At 48.5% G+C, this 12,769-nt stretch overlaps 1 protein-coding gene across 2 annotated transcripts in view; it reads left to right on the forward strand.

Annotated features, from left to right (window-relative positions):
- The window catches only part of NUP107 (nucleoporin 107), a 168,265-nt gene that overhangs the window by 716 nt on the left and 154,780 nt on the right, over window positions 1–12,769 (forward strand). The window lies entirely within an intron of this gene.

A 12,769-nucleotide genomic window follows, 5' to 3' on the forward strand; every position in this document is an offset into this window, starting at 1 on the left:
TGTACTAGTCGTCTCTGTTCTTCCTGGTCTAGTCGTCTCTGTTCTACCTGGTCTAGTCGTCTCTGTTCTTCCTGGTCTTGTCGTCTCTGTTCTTCCTGTTCATGTAGTGTCTGTTCTTCCTGTTCAAGTAGTCTCTGTTCTTCCTGGTCTAGTCGTCTCTGTTCTTCCTGTTCAGAGTCGTCTCTGTTCTACCTGGTCTTGTCGTCTCTGTTCTTCCTGTTCAGAGTCGTCTCTGTTCTTCGTGTACTCGTCGTCTCTGTTCTTCGTGTTCAAGTCGTCTCTGTTCTTCGTGTATTAGTCGCCTCTGTTCTTCCTGGTCGAGTCGTCTCTGTTCTTCCTGTTTTAGTCGTCACTGTTCTTCCTGTTTTAGTCGTCTCTGTTCTTCCTGTACGAGTCGTCTCTGTTCTTCCTGGTCGAGTCGTCGTCTATTCTTCCTGGTCGAGTCGTCGTCTATTCTTCCTGGTCGAGTCGTCTCTGTTCTTCCTGGTCTTGTCGTCTCTGTTCTTCCTGGTCTAGTCGTCTCTGTTCTTCCTGGTCTAGTCGTCTCTGTTCTTCCTGGTCTAGTCGTCTCTGTTCTTCCTGGTCCAGTCGTCTCTGTTCCTCCTGTTCAAGTAGTCTCTGTTCTTCCTGTTCTAGTCGTCTCTGTTCTTCCTGGTCTAGTCGTCTCTGTTCTTCCTGTTGTAGTCGTCTCTGTTCTTCCTGTACTAGTCGTCTGTGTTCTACCTGGTCTCGTCGTCTCTGTTCTTCCTGTTCTTGTCGTCTCTGTTCATCCTGTTCTTGTCGTCTCTGTTCTTCCTGTTCAAGTAGTCTCTGTTCTTCCTGGTCTAGTCGTCTCTGTTCTTCCTGGTGTAGTCGTCTCTGTTCTTCCTGTTGTAGTCGTCTCTTTTCTTCGTGTACTAGTCGTCTCTGTTCTTCGTGTACTAGTCGTCTCTGTTCTTCGTGTACTAGTCGTCTCTGTTCTTCGTGTACTAGTCGTCTCTGTTCTTCCTGTTCTCGTCGTCTGTGTTCTACCTGGTCTAGTCGTCTCTGTTCTTCCTGGTCTTGTCGTCTGTTCTTCCTGTTCAAGTCATCTCTGTTCTTCCTGGTCTAGTCGTCTCTGTTCTTCCTGGTCTAGTCGTCTCTGTTCTTCCTGGTCTAGTCGTCTCTGTTCTTCCTGGTCTAGTCGTCTCTGTTCTTCCTGGTCTAGTCGTCTCTGTTCTTCCTGGTCTAGTCGTCTCTGATCTTCCTGTTGTAGTTGTCTCTGTTCTTCGTGTACTAGTCGTCTGTTCTTCGTGTACTAGTCGTCTCTGTTCTTCGTGTACTAGTCGTCTCTGTTCTTCGTGTACTAGTCGTCTCTGTTCTTCGTGTACTCGTCGTCTCTGTTCTTCCTGGTCTCGTCGTCTCTGTTCTTAGTGGTCTAGTCGTCTCTGTTCTTCGTGTACTAGTCGTCTCTGTTCTTCGTGTACTAGTCGTCTCTGTTCTTCGTGTACTCGTCGTCTCTGTTCTTCCTGGTCTCGTCGTCTCTGTTCTTAGTGGTCTAGTCGTCTCTGTTCTTCCTGTTGTAGTCGTCTCTGTTTCCTCCTGTTGTAGTCGTCTCTGTTTCCTCCTGTTGTAGTCGTCTCTGTTCTTCCTGTACGAGTCGTCTCTGTTCTTCCTGTACGAGTCGTCTCTGTTCTTCCTGTACGAGTCGTCTCTGTTCTTCCTGTACGAGTCGTCTCTGTTCTTCCTGTACGAGTCGTCTCTGTTCTTCCTGTACGAGTCGTCTCTGTTTTCCTGTACGAGTCGTCTCTGTTCTTCCTGTACGAGTCGTCTCTGTTCTTCCTGTACGAGTCGTCTCTGTTCTTCCTGTACGAGTCGTCTCTGTTCTTCCTGTACGAGTCGTCTCTGTTCTTCCTGTACGAGTCGTCTCTGTTCTTCCTGTACGAGTCGTCTCTGTTCTTCCTGTACGAGTCGTCTCTGTTCTTCCTGTACGAGTCGTCTCTGTTCTTCCTGTACGAGTCGTCTCTGTTCTTCCTGTACGAGTCGTCTCTGTTCTTCCTGTACGAGTCGTCTCTGTTCTTCATGTACGAGTCGTCTCTGTTCTTCATGTACGAGTCGTCTCTGTTCTTCCTGTACGAGTCGTCTCTGTTCTTCCTGTACGAGTCGTCTCTGTTCTTCCTGTACGAGTCGTCTCTGTTCTTCCTGTACGAGTCGTCTCTGTTCTTCCTGTACGAGTCGTCTCTGTTCTTCCTGTACGAGTCGTCTCTGTTCTTCCTGTACGAGTCGTCTCTGTTCTTCCTGTACGAGTCGTCTCTGTTCTTCCTGTTTTAGTCATCTCTGTTCTTCCTGGTCTAGTCATCTCTGTTCTTCCTGTTGTAGTCGTCTCTGTTCTTCCTGTACTAGTCGTCTGTGTTCTACCTGGTCTCATCGTCTCTGTTCTTCCTGTTCTTGTCGTCTCTGTTCTTCCTGTTCAAGTAGTCTCTGTTCTTCCTGGTCTATTCGTCTCTGTTCTTCCTGGTCTATTCGTCTCTGTTCTTCCTGGTCAAGTCGTCTCTGTTCTTGCTGATCTAGTCGTCTGTTCTTCCTGTTGTAGTCATCTCTGTTCTTCCTGGTCTAGTCATCTCTGTTCTTCCTGTTGTAGTCGTCTCTGTTCTTCGTGTACTAGTCGTCTCTGTTCTTCGTGTACTAGTCGTCTCTGTTCTTCGTGTACTCGTCGTCTCTGTTCTTCCTGGTCTCGTCGTCTCTGTTCTTAGTGGTCTAGTCGTCTCTGTTCTTCCTGTTGTAGTCGTCTCTGTTTCCTCCTGTTGTAGTCGTCTCTGTTTCCTCCTGTTGTAGTCGTCTCTGTTCTTCCTGTACGAGTCGTCTCTGTTCTTCCTGTACGAGTCGTCTCTGTTCTTCCTGTACGAGTCGTCTCTGTTCTTCCTGTACGAGTCGTCTCTGTTCTTCCTGTACGAGTCGTCTCTGTTCTTCCTGTACGAGTCGTCTCTGTTTTCCTGTACGAGTCGTCTCTGTTCTTCCTGTACGAGTCGTCTCTGTTCTTCCTGTACGAGTCGTCTCTGTTCTTCCTGTACGAGTCGTCTCTGTTCTTCCTGTACGAGTCGTCTCTGTTCTTCCTGTACGAGTCGTCTCTGTTCTTCCTGTACGAGTCGTCTCTGTTCTTCCTGTACGAGTCGTCTCTGTTCTTCCTGTACGAGTCGTCTCTGTTCTTCCTGTACGAGTCGTCTCTGTTCTTCCTGTACGAGTCGTCTCTGTTCTTCCTGTACGAGTCGTCTCTGTTCTTCCTGTACGAGTCGTCTCTGTTCTTCATGTACGAGTCGTCTCTGTTCTTCCTGTACGAGTCGTCTCTGTTCTTCCTGTACGAGTCGTCTCTGTTCTTCCTGTACGAGTCGTCTCTGTTCTTCCTGTACGAGTCGTCTCTGTTCTTCCTGTACGAGTCGTCTCTGTTCTTCCTGTACGAGTCGTCTCTGTTCTTCCTGTACGAGTCGTCTCTGTTCTTCCTGTTTTAGTCATCTCTGTTCTTCCTGGTCTAGTCATCTCTGTTCTTCCTGTTGTAGTCGTCTCTGTTCTTCCTGTACTAGTCGTCTGTGTTCTACCTGGTCTCATCGTCTCTGTTCTTCCTGTTCTTGTCGTCTCTGTTCTTCCTGTTCAAGTAGTCTCTGTTCTTCCTGGTCTATTCGTCTCTGTTCTTCCTGGTCTATTCGTCTCTGTTCTTCCTGGTCAAGTCGTCTCTGTTCTTGCTGATCTAGTCGTCTGTTCTTCCTGTTGTAGTCATCTCTGTTCTTCCTGGTCTAGTCATCTCTGTTCTTCCTGTTGTAGTCGTCTCTGTTCTTCGTGTACTAGTCGTCTCTGTTCTTCGTGTACTAGTCGTCTCTGTTCTTCGTGTACTAGTCGTCTCTGTTCTTCGTGTACTAGTCGTCTCTATTCTTCGTGTACTCGTCGTCTCTGTTCTTCCTGTACTAGTCGCTGTGTTCTACCTGGTCGAGTCGTCTCTGTTCTTCCTGGTCTCGTCGTCTCTGTTCTTCCTGTACTAGTCGTCTCTGTTCTTCCTGTACTAGTCGTCTGTGTTCTACCTGGTCTCGTCGTCTCTGTTCTTCCTGTTCTTGTCGTCTCTGTTCTTCCTGTTCAAGTAGTCTCTGTTCTTCCTGGTCTAGTCGTCTCTGTTCTTCCTGGTCTAGTCGTCTCTGTTCTTCCTGGTCTAGTCGTCTCTTTTCTTCCTGTTGTAGTCGTCTCTTTTCTTCCTGTACTAGTCGTCTCTGTTCTTCGTGTACTCGTCGTCTCTGTTCTTCGTTACTCGTCGTCTCTGTTCTTCCTGTTCTCGTCGTCTGTGTTCTTCCTGTTCAAGTCATCTCTGTTCTTCCTGGTCTAGTCGTCACTGTTCGTCCTGGTCTAGTCGTCTCTGTTCGTCCTGGTCTAGTCGTCTCCGTTCTTCATGGTCTAGTCGTCTCTGTTCTTCATGGTCTAGTCGTCTCCGTTCTTCATGGTCTCGTCGTCTCTGTTCTTCCTGGTCAAGTCGTCGTCTGTTCTTCCTGTACTAGTCGTCTCTGTTCTTCATGGTCTAGTCGTCTCTGTGCTTCCTGTTATAGTCGTCTCTGTTCTTCCTGTTGTAGTCATCTCTGTTCTTCGTGTACTAGTCGTCTCTGTTCTTCGTGTACTAGTCGTCTCTGTTCTTCGTGTACTAGTCGTCTTTGTTCTTCCTGGTCGAGTCGTCTCTGTTCTTCCTGTACGAGTCGTCTCTGTTCTTCCTGTACGAGTCGTCTCTGTTCTTCCTGTACGAGTCGTCTCTGTTCTTCCTGTACGAGTCGTCTCTGTTCTTCCTGTACGAGTCGTCTCTGTTCTTCCTGTACGAGTCGTCTCTGTTCTTCCTGTACGAGTCGTCTCTGTTCTTCCTGTACGAGTCGTCTCTGTTCTTCCTGTTTTAGTCATCTCTGTTCTTCCTGGTCTAGTCATCTCTGTTGTTCCTGGTCTAGTCATCTCTGTTCTTCCTGTTGTAGTCGTCTCTGTTCTTCCTGTACTAGTCGTCTGTGTTCTACCTGGTCTCATCATCTCTGTTCTTCCTGATCTTGTCGTCTCTGTTCTTCCTGTTCAAGTAGTCTCTGTTCTTCCTGGTCTAGTCGTCTCTGTTCTTCCTGGTCTAGTCGTCTCTGTTCTTCCTGTTGTAGTCGTCTCTGTTCTTCCTGTACTAGTCGTCTGTGTTCTACCTGGTCTCATCGTCTCTGTTCTTCCTGTTCTTGTCGTCTCTCTTCTTGTCGTCTCTGTTCTTCCTGTTCAAGCAGTCTCTGTTCTTCCTGGTCTAGTCGTCTGTTCTTCCTGTTGTAGTCGTCTCTTTTCTTCGTGTACTAGTCGTCTCTGTTCTTCGTGTACTAGTCGTCTCTGTTCTTCCTGTGCTCGTCGTCTGTGTTCTACCTGGTCTAGTCGTATCTGTTCTTACTGGTCTTGTCGTCTCTGTTCTTCCTGTTCAAGTCATCTCTGTTCTTCCTGGTCTAGTCGTCTCTGTTCTTCCTGGTCTAGTCGTCTCTGTTCTTCCTGGTCTACTCATCTCTGTTCTTCCTGTTGTAGTCGTCTGTTCTTCATGTACTCGTTGTCTCTGTTCTTCGTGTACTAGTCATCTGTTCTTCCTGTTGTAGTCGTCTCTGTTCTTCGTGTACTAGTCGTCTCTGTTCTTCCTGGTCTCGTCGTCATCTGTTCTTAGTGGTCTAGTCGTCTCTGTTCTTCCTGGTCTTGTCGTCTCTGTTCTTCCTCGTCTAGTCGTCTCTGTTCTTCCTCGTCTAGTCGTCTCTGTTCTTCCTCGTCTAGTCGTCTCTGTTCTTCCTGGTCTAGTCGTCTCTGTTCTTCCTGGTCTCGTCGTCTCTGTTCTTCCTGTTCTAGTCGTCTCTGTTCTTCCTGTTGTAGTCGTCTCTGTTCTTCCTGTTGTAGTCGTCTCTGCTCTTCGTGTACTAGTCGTCTCTGTTCTTCGTGTACTAGTCGTCTCTGTTCTTCCTGTACGAGTCGTCTCTGTTCTTCCTGTACGAGTCGTCACTGTTCTTCCTGTACGAGTCGTCTCTGTTCTTCCTGTACGAGTCGTCTCTGTTCTTCCTGTACGAGTCGTCTCTGTTCTTCCTGTACGAGTCGTCTCTGTTCTTCCTGTAGGAGTCGTCTCTGTTCTTCCTGTACGAGTCGTCTCTGTTCTGCCTGTACGAGTCGTCTCTGTTCTTCCTGTACGAGTCGTCTCTGTTCTTCCTGTACGAGTCGTCTCTGTTCTTCCTGTACGAGTCGTCTCTGTTCTTCCTGTACGAGTCGTCTCTGTTCTTCCTGTACGAGTCGTCTCTGTTCTTCCTGTACGAGTCGTCTCTGTTCTTCCTGTACGAGTCGTCTCTGTTCTTCCTGTACGAGTCGTCTCTGTTCTTCCTGTACGAGTCGTCTCTGTTCTTCCTCTACGATTCGTCTCTGTTCTTCCTCTACGATTCGTCTCTGTTCTTCCTCTACGATTCGTCTCTGTTCTTCCTCTACGATTCGTCTCTGTTCTTCCTCTACGATTCGTCTCTGTTCTTCCTCTACGATTCGTCTCTGTTCTTCCTGTTCTGGTCGTCTCTGTTCTTCCTGGTCTATTCGTCTCTGTTCTTCCTGGTCAATTCGTCTCTGTTCTTCCTGGTCTAGTCGTCTCTGTTCTTCCTCTTCTAGTCGTCTCTGTTCTTCCTGGTCAAGTCGTCTCTGTTCTTCCTGATCTAGTCATCTGTTCTTCCTGTTGTAGTCATCTCTGTTCTTCCTGGTCTAGTCATCTCTGTTCGTCCTGTTCTTCCTGTTGTAGTCGTCTCTGTTCTTCGTGTACTAGTCGTCTCTGTTCTTCGTGTACTAGTCGTCTCTGTTCTTCGTGTACTAGTCGTCTCTGTTCATCCTGTACTAGTCGCTGTGTTCTACCTGGTCGAGTCGTCTCTGTTCTTCCTGGTCTCGTCGTCTCTGTTCTTCCTGGTCTCGTCGTCGTCGTCTGTTCTTCCTGGTCTAGTCGTCTCTGTTCTTCCTGTTCAAGTCGTCTCTGTTCTTCCTGGTCTAGTCGTCTCTGTTCTTTCTGGTCTAGTCATCTGTTCTTCCTGGTGTAGTCGTCTCTGTTCTTCCTGGTCTCGTCGTCTCTGTTCTTCGTGGTCTCGTCGTCTCTGTTCTTCGTGGTCTCGTCGTCTCTGTTCTTCGTGGTCTCGTCGTCTCTGTTCTTCGTGGTCTCGTCGTCTCTGTTCTTCATGGTCTCGTCGTCTCTGTTCTTCGTGGTCTCGTCGTCTCTGTTCTTCCTGTTCTTCCTGTTGTAGTCGTCTCTGTTCTTAGTGTACTAGTCGTCTCTGTTCTTCGTGTACTAGTCGTCTCTGGTCTTCGTGTACTAGTCGTCTCTGTTCTTCGTGTACTAGTCGTCTCTGTTCTTCCTGTACTAGTCGCTGTGTTCTACCTGGTCGAGTCGTCTCTGTTCTTCCTGGTCTCGTCGTCTCTGTTCTTCCTGGTCTCGTCGTCGTCGTCTGTTCTTCCTGGTATAGTCGTCTCTGTTCTTCCTGGTTTAGTTGTCTCGCTTCTTCCTGTTGTAGTCGTCTCTGTTCTTCCTGTTGTAGTCGTCTCTGTTCTTCCTGGTCTAGTCGTCTCTGTTCTTCCTGTTCAAGTCGTCTCTGTTCTTCCTGGTCTAGTCGTCTCTGTTCTTTCTGGTCTAGTCATCTGTTCTTCCTGGTCTAGTCGTCTCTGTTCTTCCTGGTCTCGTCGTCTCTGTTCTTCGTGGTCTCGTCGTCTCTGTTCTTCGTGGTCTCGTCGTCTCTGTTCTTCGTGGTCTCGTCGTCTCTGTTCTTCGTGGTCTCGTCGTCTCTGTTCTTCGTGGTCTCGTCGTCTCTGTTCTTCGTGGTCTCGTCGTCTCTGTTCTTCGTGGTCTCGTCGTCTCTGTTCTTCGTGGTCTCGTCGTCTCTGTTCTTCGTGGTCTCGTCGTCTCTGTTCTTTGTGTACTTGTCATCGTCTGTTCTTCCTGGTCTAGTCGTCTCTGTTCTTCCTGTACTAGTCGTCTCTGTTCTTCCTGGTCTAGTCGTCTCTGTTCTTCCTGTTGTAGTCGTCTCTGTTCTTCGTGTACTAGTCGTCTCTGTTCTTCCTGTTGTAGTCGTCTCTGTTCTTCGTGTACTAGTCGTCTCTGTTCTTCGAGTACTCGTCGTCTCTGTTCTTCCTGTACTGGTTGTCTGTGTTCTACCTGGTCAAGTCGTCTCTGTTCTTCCTGGTCTTGTCGTCTCTCTTCTTCCTGTTCAAGTAGTCTCTGTTCTTCCTGGTCTAGTCGTCTCTGTTCTTCCTGTACTCGTCGTCTGTGTTCTACCTGGTCTAGTCGTCTCTGTTCTTCCTGGTCTTGTCGTCTCTGTTCTTCCTGTTCATGTAGTGTCTGTTCTTCCTGTTCAAGTAGTCTCTGTTCTTCCTGGTCTAGTCGTCTCTGTTCTTCCTGTTCAGAGTCGTCTCTGTTCTTCCTATTGTCGTCGTCTCTGTTCTTCGTGTACTCGTCGTCTCTGTTCTTCGTGTACTCGTCGTCTCTGTTCTTCGTGTTCAAGTCGCCTCTGTTCTTCCTGGTCGAGTCGTCTCTGTTCTTCCTGTTTTAGTCGTCACTGTTCTTCCTGTTTTAGTCGTCTCTGTTCTTCCTGGACGAGTCGTCTCTGTTCTTCCTGGTCGAGTCGTCGTCTATTCTTCCTGGTCGAGTCGTCGTCTGTTCTTCCTGGTCGAGTCGTCTCTGTTCTTCCTGGTCTTGTCGTCTCTGTTCTTCCTGGTCTAGTCGTCTCTGTTCTTCCTGGTCTAGTCGTCTCTGTTCTTCCTGGTCTAGTCGTCTCTGTTCTTCCTGGTCTCGTCGTCTCTGTTCCTCCTGTTCAAGTAGTCTCTGTTCTTCCTGGTCTAGTCGTCTCTGTTCTTCCTGGTCTCGTCGTCTCTGTTCTTCCTGTTGTAGTCATCTCTGTTCTTCCTGTACTAGTCGTCTGTGTTCTACCTGGTCTCATCGTCTCTGTTCTTCCTGTTCTTGTCGTCTCTGTTCATCCTGTTCTTGTCGTCTCTGTTCTTCCTGTTCAAGTAGTCTCTGTTCTTCCTGGTCTAGTCGTCTCTGTTCTTCCTGTACTCGTCGTCTGTGTTCTACCTGGTCTAGTCGTCTCTGTTCTTCCTGGTCTTGTCGTCTCTGTTCTTCCTGTTCATGTAGTGTCTGTTCTTCCTGTTCAAGTAGTCTCTGTTCTTCCTGGTCTAGTCGTCTCTGTTCTTCCTGGTCTAGTCGTCTCTGTTCTACCTGGTCTTGTCGTCTCTGTTCTTCCTGGTCTAGTCGTCTCTGTTCTTCCTATTGTCGTCGTCTCTGTTCTTCGTGTACTCGTCGTCTGTGTTCTTCGTGTTCAAGTCGCCTCTGTTCTTCCTGGTCGAGTCGTCTCTGTTCTTCCTGTTTTAGTCGTCACTGTTCTTCCTGTTTTAGTCGTCTCTGTTCTTCCTGTACGAGTCGTCTCTGTTCTTCCTGGTCGAGTCGTCGTCTATTCTTCCTGGTCGAGTCGTCGTCTGTTCTTCCTGGTCGAGTCGTCTCTGTTCTTCCTGGTCTTGTCGTCTCTGTTCTTCCTGGTCTTGTCGTCTCTGTTCTTCCTGGTCTAGTCGTCTCTGTTCTTCCTGGTCTAGTCGTCTCTGTTCTTCCTGGTCTCGTCGTCGTCGTCTGTTCTTCCTGGTCTAGTCGTCTCTGTTCTTCCTGTTCTAGTCGTCTCTGTTCTTCCTGGTCTAGTCGTCTCTGTTCTTTCTGGTCTAGTCATCTGTTCTTCCTGGTGTAGTCGTCTCTGTTCTTCCTGGTCTCGTCGTCTCTGTTCTTCGTGGTCTCGTCGTCTCTGTTCTTCGTGGTCTCGTCGTCTCTGTTCTTCGTGGTCTCGTCGTCTCTGTTCTTCATGGTCTCGTCGTCTCTGTTCTTCGTGGTCTCGTCGTCTCTGTTCTTCCTGTTCTTCCTGTTGTAGTCGTCTCTGTTCTTCGTGTACTAGTCGTCTCTGTTCTTCGTGTACTAGTCGTCTCTGTTCTTCGTGTACTAGTCGTCTCTGTTCTTCCTGTACTAGTCGCTGTGTTCTACCTGGTCGAGTCGTCTCTGTTCTTCCTGGTCTCGTCGTCTCTGTTCTTCCTGGTCTCGTCGTCGTCGTCTGTTCTTCCTGGTATAGTCGTCTCTGTTCTTCCTGGTTTAGTTATCTCGCTTCTTCCTGTTGTAGTCGTCTCTGTTCTTCCTGTTGTAGTCGTCTCTGTTCTTCCTGGTCTAGTCGTCTCTGTTCTTCCTGTTCAAGTCGTCTCTGTTCTTCCTGGTCTAGTCGTCTCTGTTCTTTCTGGTCTAGTCATCTGTTCTTCCTGGTCTAGTCGTCTCTGTTCTTCCTGGTGTAGTCGTCTCTGTTCTTCGTGGTCTCGTCGTCTCTGTTCTTCGTGGTCTCGTCGTCTCTGTTCTTCGTGGTCTCGTCGTCTCTGTTCTTCGTGGTCTCGTCGTCTCTGTTCTTCGTGGTCTCGTCGTCTCTGTTCTTCGTGGTCTCGTCGTCTCTGTTCTTCGTGGTCTCGTCGTCTCTGTTCTTCGTGGTCTCGTCGTCTCTCTGTTCTTCGTGGTCTCGTCGTCTCTGTTCTTCGTGGTCTCGTCGTCTCTGTTCTTCGTGGTCTCGTCGTCTCTGTTCTTCGTGGTCTCGTCGTCTCTGTTCTTCGTGGTCTCGTCGTCTCTGTTCTTCGTGGTCTCGTCGTCTCTGTTCTTTGTGTACTTGTCATCGTCTGTTCTTCCTGGTCTAGTCGTCTCTGTTCTTCCTGTTGTAGTCGTCTCTGTTCTTCGTGTACTAGTCGTCTCTGTTCTTCCTGTTGTAGTCGTCTCTGTTCTTCGTGTACTAGTCGTCTCTGTTCTTCGAGTACTCGTCGTCTCTGTTCTTCCTGTACTGGTCGTCTGTGTTCTACCTGGTCAAGTCGTCTCTGTTCTTCCTGCTCTCGTCGTCTCTGTTCCTCCTGTTCAAGTAGTCTCTGTTCTTCCTGGTCTAGTCGTCTCTGTTCTTCCTGGTCTAGTCGTCTCTGTTCTTCCTGTTGTAGTCGTCTCTGTTCTTCCTGTACTAGTCGTCTGTGTTCTACCTGGTCTCATCGTCTCTGTTCTTCCTGTTCTTGTCATCTCTGTTCATCCTGTTCTTGTCGTCTCTGTTCTTCCTGTTCAAGTAGTCTCTGTTCTTCCTGGTCTAGTCGTCTCTGTTCTTCCTGGTCTAGTCGTCTCTGTTCTTCCTGTTGTAGTCGTCTCTTTTCTTCGTGTACTAGTCGTCTCTGTTCTTCGTGTACTAGTCGTCTCTGTTCTTCGTGTACTAGTCGTCTCTGTTCTTCCTGTTCTCGTCGTCTGTGTTCTTCCTGTTCAAGTCATCTCTGTCCTTCCTGGTCTAGTCGTCTGTGTTCTTCCTGGTCTAGTCGTCTCTGTTCTTCCTGGTCGAGTCGTCTCTGTTCTTCCTGGTCGAGTCGTCTCTGTTCTTCCTGGTCTAGTCGTCTCTGTTCTTCCTGGTCTAATCGTCTCTGTTCTTCCTGGTCTACTCATCTCTGTTCTTCCTGTTGTAGTCGTCTCTGTTCTTCATGTACTCGTTGTCTCTGTTCTTCGTGTACTAGTCGTCTGTTCTTCCTGTTGTAGTCGTCTCTGTTCTTCGTGTACTAGTCGTCTCTGTTCTTCCTGGTCTCGCCGTCATCTGTTCTTAGTGGTCTAGTCGTCTCTGTTCTTCCTGTTGTAGTCGTCTCTGTTCTTCCTATTGTAGTCGTCTCTGTTCTTCGTGTACTAGTCGTCTCTGTTCTTCGTGTACTAGTCGTCTCTGTTCTTCGTGTACTCGTCGTCTCTGTTCTTCGTGTACTCGTCGTCTCTGTTCTTCCTGGTCTCGTCGTCTCTGTTCTTAGTGGTCTAGTCGTCTCTGTTCTTCCTGTTGTAGTCGTCTCTGTTTCCTCCTGTTGTAGTCGTCTCTGTTCTTCCTGTACGAGTCGTCTCTGTTCTTCCTGTACGAGTCGTCTCTGTTCTTCCTGTACGAGTCGTCTCTGTTCTTCCTGTACGAGTCGTCTCTGTTCTTCCTGTACGAGTCGTCTCTGTTCTTCCTGTACGAGTCGTCTCTGTTCTTCCTGCACGAGTCGTCTCTGTTCTTCCTGTACGAGTCGTCTCTGTTCTTCCTGTACGAGTCGTCTCTGTTCTTCCTGTACGAGTCGTCTCTGTTCTTCCTGTACGAGTCGTCTCTGTTCTTCCTGTACGAGTCGTCTCTGTTCTTCCTGTACGAGTCGTCTCTGTTCTTCCTCTACGAGTCATCTCTGTTCTTCCTGTACGAGTCGTCTCTGTTCTTCCTGTACGAGTCGTCTCTGTTCTTCCTGTACGAGTCGTCTCTGTTCTTCCTGTACGAGTCGTCTCTGTTCTTCCTGTACGAGTCGTCTCTGTTCTTCCTGTACGAGTCGTCTCTGTTCTTCCTGTACGAGTCGTCTCTGTTCTTCCTGTACGAGTCGTCTCTGTTCTTCCTGTACGAGTCGTCTCTGTTCTTCCTGTACGAGTCGTCTCTGTTCTTCCTGTACGAGTCGTCTCTGTTCTTCCTGGTCTATTCGTCTCTGTTCTTCCTGGTCTATTCGTCTCTGTTCTTCCTGGTCTATTCGTCTCTGTTCTTCCTGGTCAAGTCGTCTCTGTTCTTCCTGATCTAGTCGTCTGTTCTTCCTGTTGTAGTCATCTCTGTTCTTCCTGGTCTAGTCGTCTCTGTTCTTCCTGTTGTAGTCGTCTCTGTTCTTCGTGTACTAGTCGTCTCTGATCTTCGTGTACTAGTCGTCTCTGTTCTTCGTGTACTAGTCATCTCCGTTCTTCGTGTACTCGTCGTCTCCGTTCTTCGTGTAC

The sequence above is a fragment of the Eptatretus burgeri genome, chromosome 12, assembly GCF_056783735.1.
Source record: "Eptatretus burgeri isolate ZD-2024b chromosome 12, Ebu_testis_v1, whole genome shotgun sequence".
NCBI classification, from domain to species: domain Eukaryota; kingdom Metazoa; phylum Chordata; class Myxini; order Myxiniformes; family Myxinidae; genus Eptatretus; species Eptatretus burgeri.